The sequence below is a fragment of the Stegodyphus dumicola genome, chromosome 10 (genome assembly GCF_044657685.1).
Source record: "Stegodyphus dumicola isolate Sdum_Otavi_A_Nest chromosome 10, ASM4465768v1".
Classification (NCBI taxonomy): domain Eukaryota; kingdom Metazoa; phylum Arthropoda; class Arachnida; order Araneae; family Eresidae; genus Stegodyphus; species Stegodyphus dumicola.
Genome location: NC_140777.1, coordinates 74076370 through 74093111, shown reverse-complemented (window position 1 = coordinate 74093111; position 16742 = coordinate 74076370).

Sequence of the window (16742 nt, the reverse complement as noted above, 5' to 3'; positions counted from 1 at the left end):
AATATAAGAATAGAAATAAATAAGATAAAAATCAAAAGTTTTTATTTACCTATTAGGCTGTTTATGGTAATTTAAAGTAACGAAACTTGAAAATATTTTTATAAGCTTTCTTTTCTTTTAAGATAATTCGAAAGAGGTCTTGAAGTGTTAGGGTGGAGCTTGTGACACAAATAAATTACGACAGAAATTGAGCCATTCAGTTTAATAAGCTTTTTGAAAATCGTAGATGTTTCACGAACTTATTTACAGTTGATGTGACGCAAAAACGCGAGCTTCAAAACAATCAAATAAAAAAAAATTGATGCAGACGCCATATGACTTCTTTGTTCCTTCCTTTCCTATTTAATTAAACACACTTTTTACTTAATTTCATTTGAACTCATCTCCTCGAAGTTGGTTAGAGATATATTTCTCATTCAATTAATTCAGCTCTCACTGCACAGCAAGGCAAAAATACACTGGAAGCATCTTGATTTAAACAGATTACATCTTGATTAAAACAGATTACGTCTTGATAAAAGTGATTACATCTTGATAAAAAAAAGCATAATAACTCAAAACATCTTGATTAAAAATTGAGAAACATAGAAAAACATAAAACACCAAATACATTTAAAGAAGTAAAACATTTTCTGATAATTAATATTAGAGTTTCTGCGCAAAAATAAACAATTCGATCAGCGGTCAAGAAGGCAGTATTTTTCGCTGCAAAAAACTTGAAGCTTACTTTTGGTCCGAATTGGCAAAAAGGCACTTTGACACTGAAGATGCAGAAGCTGACTTAATTCACTATTTTGCTAAGTTTCAAATGTAAACAAATATGACTGTATATTAGATTTGCTCTCACTTGAGCAACTTTTAAATTGATGATAATTCTACAGCTATTGCATACACATCAATCAAGGGCATAAAACCTTTAACCGGAACATAAGAACAAAATACTAATTCAATCACTTTTAAAGCAAAGAATGCACGATTTACCAACATATAAGAATAAAATAACTGAGCTCACAGAGTCAAGTAATTGAGAGGGTATGTAAATTTTCGGGTCAGCCGATTACACTAAAAAATTTAGGTCACAGACGTCACAAAAAATATCTTTTGAATCCATTTGAAATCCTTTATTCCTTGAAGAGTCCTTTATTCTCTCTTTATGTACAGATGTCTTGATAAAACATGGTTGCATTCGGGAGAGGTCAAAATGGATTTTTTTTTTTTTTTTTTGAAATAGGATACCCGAAATTTTTCCTGATTACAATACTTCCTTTGCTTCGTACAAGGAAGTAAAAATGAAGACATGAGGAACTTAAATAAATACTATGTTTTTTTAATTTTATAAGCAGAGTCGGACAACTGCAGTTCCGTCAACGCATTTATTAGAATATTGTTACGAAATGTACAGGCGCGGTAAAATGGCTTCCCCGCAAAGCAGTTTTAGGGTTGCAATAAAATAGAAAGAAAAAAAAAGATTGCCACATTTGGCGAGAAATCGCCCATTTGGCGACAAAATTATCTATATGCCATGGACGGATGGAGAAATTTATGGAACGAATTCTTACCGGTTTAGCCCAGAATGTTCTCGGACACAAGACGAAAGCTATATAAACACTGCTGGTCCGCAGTCAGTGTGTGCCTTGTCTAGTGTGCGAGAGAGTGTGTCTCGTCTAGGGAGTCAGTTCGTGCGGAGTCGATCGAGTTGAAGCCGGGCAGGGAGTGCAGAGCGGGTCGTCGAGTGCATCGAAAGAGTGTCTTCGAATATAGCGGTTAGTGCATCGTCGAGAGAGAGTGTTGAGCTCCGGGAACGACTGAACCGAAGAGTTGGGAGCTGTGCTCTGTCCGTCGTCGAGTTTATCGCGAGTTGTAGCCTGGAGAGTCTCGAGAGTACTTGCATTTCCGAGAACGACCAAGCAGAGTCGGGAGCTGTACTCTGGTGCTTTGCCGTGAAGCTGTCTCCACAGTGATAACCTGATAAACTGAAAGCTGTGTCGCTGATTGTGTCAGCGTGTTTATAGTAGATCTCCGATGACTGTAAAAAATGACTTTAGAGCGCCCTGATTAATATTGGCTAAATAAAGTGTGTTTGGATATTTCATCAAGTAGTGTCGTCCTTATTGACTCAATATCCACACGAACCCCGTACGAACGTGAAGAAAGAAAATAACGTAACAACTGGTGTCAGAGAAAAACGTAACAATATAAGTGATAGAAGTAGTCAGATAACTCTGATATTCTGTTGATAAACAAAACAATAATGAAATAAAATGTTAAAGTACTTTTTTATTACCTGCGGGTTTTATATTCTAATTCAAATAAAGAGTAGCATTAAGCAGTTAAAATCATTTTTTTTCCAATGGCAGATTGGGAACAATTAAAACACAGTCCATTAATCTATTACAAGGCAGGATGTGGTGGTATCTTTATTATGGAAGTACCTAACATGCAGCCACGATCGTCTTTCCTATGAAAGGACGGACAGTTACAATCATGCCTTCTCCGGGATTTGAACCTAAGCATTTCGGCATCGCAGTCAGCTTCCCTGACCACTATACCGACTGGACGGCAGGTACAGTCATATACTCAGTTAAAATAGGCATTGCTGATTTTCGAAAATATTTTTTTTTATTCATTTGGTTTTTCATTCTGACATATACGAATTTGGAGCTGATATTTATATGTACGTAACTGATTATTAAAATTGTGGACAGAAAAATGTTGCTTCTAGTTAGGCCAAATTTTTATGATATTTATGCCATTGAAGAAAATAAATTTATTTGGAGGAACAAACCAGTGCTTATGTAGGAGATACCATCCATTCGAAATGGTATATTAGAAAAACGGCATACAGTACTAGAAATGAGTTTTCTCTGTGCCTTTGTCAGCAGAAACGGAATCTTCATACAAAAGCATAACATAATTATGACCGCTATGTCTACAAGCATGTTGTCAAGACAAGTGGACCACTTAATTTACTGAGAGATACGCATAGGCATCATCGAAAGAAATAATGACAAGAGCGTCGAAAACTACAGCTAGTATCTCGCCGTCTGGTCGGTGAAACTTGCTTCAAAACAAAACCTCGTTGGATGAATCCATATCTAGTTAAACCGCCTGGAGAAGTTTAGTCCAAGGAATGAGAGAGTAGTAGACGCATGACGCACTTTCAATGCAGGTTCTGCACTTGCTTTTAAAGTATGCCATGCTGCTGCATGTCACTAAATCATTAGGAAATTGACTAATATGCTGCGTCTTGTGTAACATATCTCTGACATAGGACAGAAAGCGTAACAAAAACTGGAGTTTGAGTTGATATCTGATCTTTAGAACATTCGGCATATTTGTCAATGAGATAAGGCTAACAGAACCAAACGCTATATATTTCTTCATGATAAAAATAAATTAGCGCTCATTTACTGTTATGTCGCGAATGTTTAACACGTCTAAACTATCGCAGACAGTCTTTCGAAGACAAACTGAAATTTAATATCCACCTTTTGTAGACTGATGCAGATGTGGTTATACTTGCTTACAACCGTTAAGAATTTATTTATTGGTTATTTTGGAAGCCACAAGTTTAAAAACATTATGTATGTAATTGTTTAATTTTTTGTAGTAAAGGTTACGTGTTAATCTAATATCATTTAGTAGAATGTACTTATGCTACAATATTAACAGCTAGCAATGAATATGCTCATTAAAACTAGATTTGAAATATAGATTAAATACTGTAATAATACTGTGTAAATACCGTAAAATAAATTACTGTATTTCTACTCGAGAAGAAGATTTGTTTGCAAATATATGGTTTTTATTTCGGAAGGGAAGGGGACTCAGATATTCCTAGATCAGAAGCTTTTATCATGTTAGTCAAATGCCTGTTGATCATTCAATTCCAAAAGCTTGAATAATATATTCCATACTTGATTTACGAGTTTAACTGTTCAAGTAAAAATATTCGCATTATTTTTGAAATTTCCAATATTAATTCGCAAAAATTATGGAAAAAATAAATATTCAAAAGAATTATCAATAATATAAAGTTAATTCAGTCACCATCCTGAAGCTGCAATTCCGTTTGAGCAATAGTAGTTATCTATACATCGTAGCCTGTATTTCTATAATTACATACTTCGTAAGGCAAGACTAGGTTTCAGTTATTTTTTATGAACTGAATAAAAATTGATTATTTCCTTTTATGGCTTCTTATTTCTTTTTTTCTATAATGCAATTAACTTTTACTTTTTCAAAAGCGAAATTATTTACTTTCACTGCATAATTAAACTAAATTATCATAGACTATTTCATATTTAAATACTTAAGAGTTTAATTCTATTTTATGTCCCCAGACGTTAGTTTCTTTTGCTTGACTGACTGCTTTTAATCGGTTGCAATTTAAGCTGAATAATAGTGCCATTAAAAAGACTGGTATAGATTTTATAATGGATATATCAAAGAATTCAAGCCAGTTTATGTTTCTCAAATTTAAATGAGAAAACGATTCACGCTGATGCTTTTGAGTAAATGACTCTTTTTCTTAATTTCTTAGCAAGAATTTAGGAATTCTATTGTCTTGAGAAATAGAAATTCTGACAACGTTATCATTAAATATTTCTTTAAACGTGTAGTTGCTTTTAACGTTTACTCAAGAGAAAAATACTTTGGGCTATTCTTAGAGCACTTAGAACTCAAAAATGGTAAAAGCAGACTTAAATTCCCTTTCTCTAATTAAAACAAAATCTGATGTGTACACCACATAACTTCCTTGTACGGAATTAAACGCATTTTTTCTTGCATTTCATTTAAACTTATTGGATTGAATTAGATCTACTTCGCCGACAGTGCATAAACCACAATAGAATAAATGCATTCTCTAAAATTCACTCTAAAATTTGTTTACCATAACGACACTCTGGTGCTAGATTCACTTAACTGCATTAATAATTATATAACAGTTAACTTATACAATAATTATATAACGGAAACTAAATTAACTGTTATATAATACAATAATTATATAACAGTTAACTTATATATTTCGTTCATAACTCATAATGCACAAAATTTATATCATTTAAAGAATATAATTATCTAATCGTTGCCACATGTTCTATTCAAATACTATAATAAAGCTAGAACGATGTATAAAAGAAATTTAGCAAACAAATCAAAAAAGAAACAGTTTTTCACAGACGATTGAGTATTTCTCATTTAATTAATTCAGTTCTCACTTCGCGAGAAGGCAAAAATACATAAAAACTCAAAATATTTATATTAAAAATTACGAAGTAAATTTCAAGCACTTATTTCCTCGAAAAAATTCCAGAAAGAATTAAGCATGATTTAATTGGCGATAATAAATGAATGCGTTATCTTTGTTGTTGCGAAGCTAAGTTTCTCTCGATTGGCAACAAATCCATTAGTCTCGTACACATGCCGTACACACATTCGTACACACGCCACGAAAAATTCTCTTCAGAATTAATTTTAAAGCAGTTTTATATTTTTTTTTTTTGAAGGAAAAGAGTATTTTATTCTGTCCTTACGTACAGATATCACGCAAAAAAATCGTTAAATTGCATTCGATAGCGGTCAAAATGGATATCTACGTTGAAGTATGCTGCCTTAAACTTTTCGCGATTACCATACTTCCTTTTTACTTCGTAGAAGGAGGCCCACCAGCGGCCGAGCGGTAACGTCGCTGAACACTGGTAGTTCGGTCCGAGGTTCGAATCCCGCGAACGGGCTGGCTGCATGGGTGTTTTCGTGGTTTTCCCCATGTGTAACGTGTATACGAACCAGTTTACCTTAGAAAGCCCTCCACGAAGGCATCCCTCATCTTAGGCAGATAGCCCTCGAGGCTTTGCCATATTCACACACACACATACTTCGTACAAGGAAGTAATAGACAAAGTTTTAAAGTATCTTATTATATTTAAGGAAATATATTTTATGTGAATATCTTACTCAATTTCAGAGCATTTATTTGATATCAGGGTTGACATATGGTTTTGTAATTTAAAAACAAAGGACTTTAAATGAATTTTTCAAACATTTGTAAAGTATGCAAAACGGACATTACATGCTGTTTCATAAGACTTTTTTTGCTTAAATCTTAAATTAAATTTGCATTTCTTTTTTTGTTTCTTGTTTTAATGTTTTCACGCATTCGTATTTGCAAGTACAATACGACTTATTTCAGGAAACTTTCATAACCATCATTTTGTATTTATTTGCTGTTGAATAGATTTTAGACTCTGTCTTTAACGGTCAAATAAATTATCACAGGTTTTTGAGCCCTACAATAACCAATGGAACCCAAAGTAATCTTCAAACACATTTCGTCCGGAATTTCTAACATAATCTGCCAGAATTAAGGCCGTTTAAAAAAAATGTGTTGAATTGCTTAGCTATCATGCAATTAATATCAAAGAATGAGGATTTAAATCAAAGTATTTACACCTTAATTTTTATTATGACCAGGCATTTAAGTGACAATGGAATTGAATTTGTCTAAATTAAATGAGTTTCAAATTAACTGAATATAATCTTTATTGACATTTTCAGAAAAATTATTTCTTTGATTTTTATTTCTCCACCTTTAGACATCTAAAGGTTAAAATGTATAAAATGAAATATCTAAAACAATTTTTTCTGCGCAGTTTTAATCAAGTGTACTAAAACTGAACATAATTAAAATTTATGGATTAAACTATAAGATACCTTCTCGGTATCATTTGATTAAAATAATTATTGAAGATTACTAAAAATAGTTTAAGTTACACTTTTCACAAAAAATTTAAATAAAGTATAGATATATATATATCGGATCAATATAATATATATCGGATAATTACATATATATATATATATATATCGGATTTCTAACATGACAAGTTCATTTCTAATTGGAGAAGTCAAATTTTTTAACGTCATTAATTGATAATTAAAACTTGCCAAGTTAGAAATACGACATTAAAAGAGGAATAAATTTCTTTTTTAAATGAATTGAAGAACGCTGTACATTCCTAAAGCTACGATTAAAGAAACCGCTATGGAACTTGTCAGTCGTTAGATCTCGACTCCTTTGTCGGTGATACCGAACTTGGCCCCTTTTTCACATTATGTTGTTGCATTTTTGAAACGCTAAATTAAAGCATTTAAACAAATATGTTACCTTCAATTGTTTTTACCTTGTGTTTACACTGCACTGGTTTCTTTTTATGAAAATGAAATAAATGTTTTTTAAACTTTTTACTAAAAGAAAAAGCCTATAAACAAATACGTCACCTTCAATTTTTTTCCTTGTTTTTACGCTGCAATGGTCTATTTTTATTAGCAATTTCTATATTTTCCATAGCGGAGGAAATGTTGCGTTTACGCTGCGTTGGTTTCTTTTTGTTATCAATTTCCATAAGTTCCATAATAGTGAGAATGTTGCACTGATTTCATTCTATTAACCATTTCTGTAGTTTGCATAACTGTGGAAATAGTATAGCGCATAGCCCATTCAGTATCTGATATTTTTTGACACGTTTTCTCCTTATTGATAAATTTGCTAAGTCGGGGTGGTATAATGTTTTGCAGGCGGATGTATTCTACTATAGACCTTTCCTCGAGCCTTAATTTCGTTTGGATCGAAACTAATGAGATAAATCCCGTTAATGATTTTAATTAAAGAGAATGTAACATATGCCTGCCCTATATCGAGCAGGGCGCTGTCAAGACTAAGGCCTTATGATTTGCGGATTTTTATTGCATAAACCAAAAAATAGGGAACTGTTTTCGGTGAGCATCCGCATTATTCATTATCTGAAACTTGGATTTCACTTGTTTTAACTCGTATGTTATGTTACGGCTGAATTTAAGTTTAGTTTGTGTTACTTTGCTGTGGTTGTCGACATCCCAAAGTATCTTTTCTAGTTCTCCAATCGACCCATTTACCAGCCCCTTGCTAACGCCTATGTTTCTACGCAGCAATACCACGCGCTCCTATTTTCATTACGATGTCATTTTCTAAACCTGCAGTTAATGAATAATCATCCTCATTTTTCTTTCAAGTTTCTGCAGCGTAAACGCAACATTTCCTCCTCTATGGAAAATATAGAAATTGCTAATAAAAGTATACCATTGCAGCGTTAAAACAAGGAAAAAAATTGAAGGTCACGTATTTCTTTATAGGCTTTTTCTTGTAATAAAAAGTTTTAAAAAATTTTATTTCATTTTACTTAAGTACCGCAGGCAATTTATATCGTATATGGCATTTAATGTGACTTCTAATTGTTCCATACTTCATAACATTGCATTATTGAACTGGAGACACATATTTTTAGTGGCAAACAAACACACCTTATTGTCGAGAATCGCCGAAAACATATTTATAATTTCAAACATCCGTTCATTTTGGTTTAGGAATTTTTAATTGTTTTCATTTGGACAGAAATTTAGTTACTGAAGTTTTAGATTTTTAAAGGGACGTAAAAATGTAAACAATACGTTTAAGCAGCTATTTGTAAGTATTAAACAGCATAAATGGTCAAATTTTATTTTAAAGTATAGATTTAAGTTTCCTCTTTTTTGTTTTTTATTGTTTTATTTGCATCTGGCATCTAAACCATGCAGTTGAAAAGCCCACCAGCGGCCGAGCGGTAAAGTCGCTGAACACTGGTAGTTCGGTCCGAGGTTCGAATCCCGCGAACGGGATGGCTGTATGGGCGTTTTCGTGGTTTTCCCCATGTGTAACGTGTATACGAGCCAGTTTCCCTTAGAAAGTCCTCCACGAAAGGCATCCCTCCCTTTAGGCAGATAGCCTTCGAGGCTTTGCCATAATCACACACACACACACATGTAGATGAAAAAGTCTACTTTTGCGTACGGTACGGGTTCGTAATCGGCTGAATGCGCAAGTCCCATAAAAGGGTTAACGAAATATATTCTTATCAAAAGATATATAACAGAACGCTAGACGTTTCCTCAGAGATATTCGAACAAGTGTTCACAATATCACGCAATATAATCAGTATAGCTCTACCTCAAACTCCTAAAAACGTTAAAATACAACCAATGTAAAGGGAAAGCCAATCCAATCTCACGCTGAACTCCCAACAAAAACAACAGCAACCAACCAAAGAACTGAGCTGAGATGCACTCTCTCTCTGACATTTTACAGAGTTCAACCGATCGCGTGAGATATTTCTAGCAATTTCTACTTCTCGAAATTACTGGAAATCAATAAGAGGATGGAATTACTATTATAGCTATGGCACCAGTAAATTACATTTAATCAATTTCAAAACAAATTACCAACATAACAATTTACTCAATGTTAAATACACGTGTTCCTGTGTTTTTACTTTTCCGGCATAGCTGTCTCTTATCGCCTTGCACTGCACGTGTATATACAACAATTTTATTAATAAATCTACTAAAATTATCTAACTAAATATAAAATTCGTAACACTGCCCCCTTCAAAACGACTGCACGTCCCGGGCGGTACGATCTCTGGACAGAAAGCGTACTTACAATTAAGGCATCAATGCAATAGTAAACACTGCAATACAATAACAAACAACATGAACAATAATTTCAATAAGTAACATAAAACAAATCAAATACTAAATCAATAAATGAGTGCACAGATTTACAAATTTAGTAACAAATAGGACCATGGTTTTATACTATTTACATTATACACACTACTAGCCTGTCATAATGACTAGTAAGGATCTAGCCTGGCTTAATGAACGACTTTAGGCTTAGAATTCGTTGAGTTAAGGATCCGAACTACGACGTCGTTAGCCTGTTTAGGACTGTGTATGGACTGTTCTGGACTGTGTTTAGGACTGTGTATGAATTTCTGGTGGGCACTCTCGCGCTCTAAAGATAAAAGTGTTGCCATTGCTCGCTTTGAAATCGTGAGCTTTTTAAACACAAATTCGTTGAAATTGTACAAGTTATGAAATAAGCAATAAAACGAATTCAACATTTAAAATTCTGGCTTCCAAGTGTCCATATTCAGATGGAGGACTACGTTATTCAAAATTTGATGGCTCTAGGTACCCTTTTTTTCACAAAGCGAGAAGCATGCATACATTCATACAACTTCTTCATTATTTAATTTCTTTAATTACACAGGACGATGATATATGCTAGCTGTAATTTTAAAAGTGATACATCGCATTTAAGTGATTCAACGCAAAATGCCGTTTCCAGACTAATAGCCTTTCTGGGCTAACGCTCCTTTGGGCTATAAATATGATTTCCAGCCGTGCAAAAGGACTTTATTAAAAAAGTTCTTGTTTTTATTATTTGTTCTGTTCTTTAAATGTATCGGTTGCGCTCGAGAAAGCCCAATATTTCATCAGACAGAAACATTTCTTTTGTCTGATCTTGTGATAAGCTGATTTTTCAATATTTTATGTCATGAAGCTTTCATATAAAAAACTTTGTCAGAAGTCTAATTAACTCAGGTATGTCCATATTCCCCACACAAATATTTGTCTCAAACATGCAATTTTGCAGGAATGGAATGCACTGATAAGACAGCTTATCTAAACTTTATTTCCCCATCATATGATGAAATAATTAGTTTTCGGTACTAAAAAGAGCTTTACTTTACTGAAGGTGTTTAATGTTGCAAAGTATCCATTAAGAACTTAAGCGGTAATTTGTGCGTCACTGTTTAATAAAAGATTTATGTGAAACGCTCAGTAAAGAATCGTATACTAAAATAGCCTTATTTCAGCTGCAGTCTAGTAATTAAAAATTGTTAAAATCCCATCATTCAAATAATAGCTGCTGATATTCGATAAATTTGTGCACACATAATGAGGCAATGAAACTGCAAAATTACTTAGTGTAGCAATTAACAACATTTATCATAACTTTGCTTTCAATAATTATTCAAAAATTTATTTCGTAATGCATAATTAAAGGAACGTAATTACTTGGTAATAAAAGAATAACTTATACTAAAATTCTGAAAATCAAGCAAGAGTAAAGCTTTGAAAGCTTTCTAATTACTTAAGGCAAGATTTCACCTCAGGTATTTGTTTAACGCAAGAATTGGATCTCTCTTTATTTCAGTCCATTATTTTTGTAAGACTTAATTAATGGGCGTTAATATAAGACTCTAATTTATATATAGAAGACTGAGAATATTTTCTTTAGAATAAACTGATATTGGAATTTTTCTTTTGATCTTTACTAAGGATTTGTTAGGACTATATGAAATAAAACACAAGTATAGAAACTTTAAATTATTGAGTTACCTCATCGGATTTTCAGTTACTTTTTCAAAGACAGAAAGGGTATTTTTATGAATAAATTCAGCTTTATATTTTATTATAAGCAATTCTCATAATTCTTACTAAAATTATAATAATTAAAACCAAATTATGTTTACTAAAATCATAATTATTCAAGTTTTTAAGACATCTGATTCATTCTTTTGTGGAGATTACTATTAAACGCAGAAGTATTTAAGGAGAATATATATTCAGGGATATTAAAATACTTTTCCTGAATATTCATAAAACTTTAATTGTAATATTTGATATAGCATATTTTCAAATAAAAATACAACCCGTAAGTATGATTGCTGATAAGAATCTTCTATATTATTAATTAACATTTCAGATATTTTCCAAGACGCATAAAGATTGTTTAAGAAAATTTATTTAGCTAGCAGGTATTGAAGAATATATGACACGCACCTCTTCTTCATATCGGATTTTCTCGTATTCAGGTGCATTTTGAATCTCCGTTAAGGGAACCTCATACACCTTAAACCCTTTATGATCTTCGAATATGTGACTGTTGCAAGAATTGGGATATTTTATTTATTCTAAAAGCAATTAATTCCAACTTTTTACATCTGATTACATAATATAGCTGCTTTGGAAAATAGTAATCAGAAAGTTTGTGTTGCCACAAATATTTTTGTAATTTAATCCTCTTTGTGACAAAATATTTCGCCATGTTTACACCTTGCGCGCACGATATTTTAAAAATGGCTAATGGTACGTACTTGAAATTGGATGGAATTCTTTATATGGGCACTACTTTCTAACTGAACCAACAATCTGATGAATATTTTAATATTGAAAAATTTTATGGACGAAAACATTACAAATTTTGTTAATAAAATACATTTTATAAACTCAACTCAAAATAAAATAAAAATTTAACATGAAATTTTTATAATAGTAGTAGTTTCCAAATGTTATAAAAGCTATGTATTAAATATGGAATTAAATTGTGAAACAGAATGTTTTAAACTGTGCGCGCAAGTTGGAAACATGACGAAAAATGTTGTCACAAAGCGGATTAAATTATAAAAATATTTGTGGCAACACAAACTTTCTGATTACTATTTCAGAAAGCAGCTATATTATGTAGTCAGCTGTAAAAAGTTGGTAGAAATTTCTTTTAAAATAAATAAGTTATCCCAATTCTTGCAAAAGTCACCTATTTGAACATCTTATGGGTTTTAAGGTGTATGAGTCCCCTTAACTCAACCGAATGAAGAATCTAAGACTGAGTAGAATTTGACGAAATTGTAGTATAGCGTACAATGCTAAAAATAACAGCAATCAAAATATTACAAATGGAGACTACACAGCCTGTCACATCAAGTTCAGTAATGTTATCTCAAGGAAAATTCCAATACCCTTCTGTTTGGACAATGGTCTCGGTCATGTCCCGTCTCAAAAGGTTAATAATCGTCAAATGCACATTGCAAATTCAATGCAAATTGGTCAAATGCAAATTGGCCCTACAAAAGTGTTCTTATGCTTCAAAGTCGGAAATTAATTGCAGCTAATGGATCACAAGTAAGAAACATCTATTGTGTTTTACTTTATGTTAATAAGAGATGGGTGATTCTGGATGAAGAGAGAACTTTCATTCCTGGTTTTCCAAGAAATACAGCGATATCTGTTTAGACATCAGACTGGGGATGGATGTTTGGGAGACTACCTCTAGTTTAGTTTAGTGACGGAGGACGTGGGCACCACCCCTTTACCATTATGGTTAATTGGTTTAGCGCCACGTCCACCCTTATCTAAAGCTGACTCATGTTAGAGCCACACGAGATCCACTCATAGGGCACATTGATTAGTGTTACAAAACATAGATATTAAAAATGGCTACATATGTGTGAACACAGTACTTATGAACAAAACTTTAGCAAGTGACACATAAGGTTACAATTCAATACCCTAGCAAGTAATTTTAGCACGTTACATATAAAGTTTACAATTCAATACATAAAGAAGATGTATCATACATAATGATTATATTATACTGTTGTGATTGATAAGTGACGACATTGTCAACATGAATTTACTAATGCAAAATTCAACATTTAAGGGGGCTCATACACCTTAAACTCCTCATGATCTTCGAATATGTGACTATTGCAGGAATTGGAATATCTTATTTATTTTAAAAGCACTTACTTCCAACCTTTTACACCTGACTACATAATACAGCTGCTTTGGAAGCTAGTAACCAGAAAGTTTGTGTTGCCACAAATATTTTTGTAATTTAATCCTCTTTGTGACAAAATATTTCGCCATGTTTCCACCTTGCGCGCATGATATTTTAAAAATGGCTAATGGTACATACTTGAAATCGGATGGAATTCTTTATATGGGCACTATTTCCTAACTGAACCAAAAGTATGATAAATATTTTAATACTGAAAAATGTTATGAACGAAAACATTACAAATTTTTTTAATAAAATACATTTTATAACCTCAACACCAAATAAAATAAAAATTTAACAAGAAATTTTTAGAATTTTAGGTTCACAGTAGTTTCCAAATGTTATAAAAGCTATATATTAAATATGGAATTAAATTATGCAACAGAATGTTTTAAACTGTGCGCTCAAGTTGGAAACACGACGAAAAATGTTGCCAAAAAGCGGATTAAATTATAAAAATATTTGTGGTAACACAAACTTTCTGATGACTATTTCAGAAAGCAGCTATATTATGTAGTCAGCTGTAAAAAGTTGGAAGTGATTGCTTTTAAAATAAATAAGTTATGCCAATTCTTGTAACAGTCACCTATTCGAAGATCTTATGGGTTTTAAGGTGTATGAGTCCCCTTAAACTCAGTATACAAAAACCCAAGAACATACAAATGCTTACATTTCATACATTGCCAACTTAAAAAATTTATAGTGGAGAAGTATAAAAATAATTAGATCTCACATAAGTCTCTAATATTCTGAATGTCATTGTTAACTTTTATATTACAGCTTACTACTAAAGACACAGTTATTATATTAAAATTGGATATTAATACAATTAAATGAATAATTGCACTTAGACTATAAATACACTATAAAAACATTAATTCTTTACAATTTCTAAAATGCAATGATTCAAAACAATGATTATATGCGAATGTTAGAACAATGATTCACTGTGGAGTGACGGACTCCCCAAACTGTGTTCTGCGTGACTCTAGTCAGGGCATGATTTTTTAACATTTAAACAATTGTAATGCACTTTTTAGGTATGAAGACTAACGTCCTGATACAATGTATTATAACGCACTGGAAAGCTCGTGGCTTAAGCACTAATGCATTCGTAAGATAATTAAAACTTTACGTTAGCTGCGCATGCTAGAAGTTCGATTTGAAACATGACCGTAAACTACGTAAACCTAACGTGTTCCTCTTTCTATCTCTTTTGTCATTAGGTTATAAACAATTTAATTACTTATTATTGCAAATAGTTGGAGACTTATAATAAAGTAACTTAGTTTACACTTTATTGAAAAATTTTATTTCTCACCTCAGAAAACATTAAAACTGGATTATAATTTTGGAGCTCTTTTATGCTGATAGAGTCTCAGTATTAAAATTAATATTTTAGTATGGTTATCAGGTTCAGTGTTCCGTCTTACTTGCTTTGGGAACATTCAAGAACCTGACTCGGAACAGGGAGCTTACTAAAGCTTTGTTCAATAAATGTGGGAAGTAGACAAGATACACAGGAAGGGTATACAAAACCCTTTATTTTTCACTCTTTACAATAATTTCCGGACTTCGGAATACAGAGACCAACCACTTGTGGTCTGAACGTAAGAATATAAAAATATTAACTAAACTCTAACTTAACTTTGGAATAACAAACAAGGGCCTCCGAGAAGACTGGCCGTATATTAACAGGAAGCCATATGTAGTACAGAGAACTGTTAACACTACAATACGTTTAAAATTATCAAGAGGATTAAACCTCTGGCCTGGAAGGCAACCAGCAACCGAGTAAAACTGCTAAGGCAAGCGGCCTGCTTCTACTAACTCCTTCCTCTCTCGTGCTTGGCAAAAAGCCACAACTTAAGTACTTGGCGTTCGCCAACAAATTTGCATAAATAAGTTAAAGCTTTTAATTCTGGCCGGAAGTAGAAAATAAGAAGTGATAGTAAAGATTTAAAATAAACGTTAGTAAAACTTAAGATCCTTACAAGGTAATTAAAACTTTGTGTTAGCTGCGCATGCTAGAAGTTTGATCTGAATCATGACCTGATCTACGTAAACCTAACGTGTTCCTATTTCTATCTCTTTTGTCATTAGGTTATAAACAATTTAATTAGTTATTATTGCAAATAGTTGGAGACTTATAAGAAAGTAACTTAGTTTACACTTTATTGCAAAATTTTATTTCTCACTTCAGAAAACATTAAAACTGGATTATAATTTTGGAGCTCTTTTATGCTGATAGAGTCTCAGTATTAAAATTAATATTTTAGTATGGTCAACATGAATCTTCTAGCAGGAATACTGGTCTTATGCTTTAAGCGACAAGTACCGGTTCAGCTTAAACTATGGTTCTTTTTGAGTGCATGTGACGTAAACTGCCAGAGACGCGAAATCTTTGCCTTAAGTGAGAAAACAATTGTCCCGTCTGTCGGTGATGGTCTCACGATCCCGGGTAACACCGTGATAGTACATAGCAATCACCAAATTTCGAGGAAAAATGAGTTTGATGAGGCGTGTTTCCAAGAGATTCGTGATCTGCAATAAAATACGGGGATAAATCTTTCATTTTTATGTATGTTTCTTTTTTTTTAAATCCTTCTCTTGTTCAGTTTTCTGGAACGATTCCACTTCATCTACTTGGGTTTGAGTTTCTAGATAAATAACTTAAAATGAGGATATTCAGGAAACGGAATTGCCTTGCAGGTCTCAGATCTGAATCGCATATAATACGTTTGAGCTTCTATGTGATGAGCTATCGCAGATGTCACCTGTTTGTGGAATTTGCTGGGAATTGAGAAGCGCTTAGTACGAAGAACATGAATACATTTCCAATAGTCTCCATATTAATTAGTATTTCTTATAAGTGCGAGTAATATGTAGCATGGAAGAAAAATATGAAATCGCTTGCTCGTAGTCTTTGGCGTTGAATTATGAAATATTTTTCTCGAAATCTCATAGAATTAATCCAAATATTATAGCTTTCGATTTTAGATAATATTATAATAATACATAGCATGGAGAAACAAATATGAAATCGTTTACACTTAGTATTTTGCTTTTAAATATGAAATTCTTCGCTTCAAATTTTATAGCATTTACTATTGCTAATCTCTTTTTAAAACGTAGGAAACTACTATCTGAACCCTTAAATAACCGAAGCCTTCCCTAACGTGTATGCTTAAAATACCGAAAAGCCCGTCCCCGTCCATTACCCGTCCCATTCGTTTCCTCCTGTCCTTGTACATTA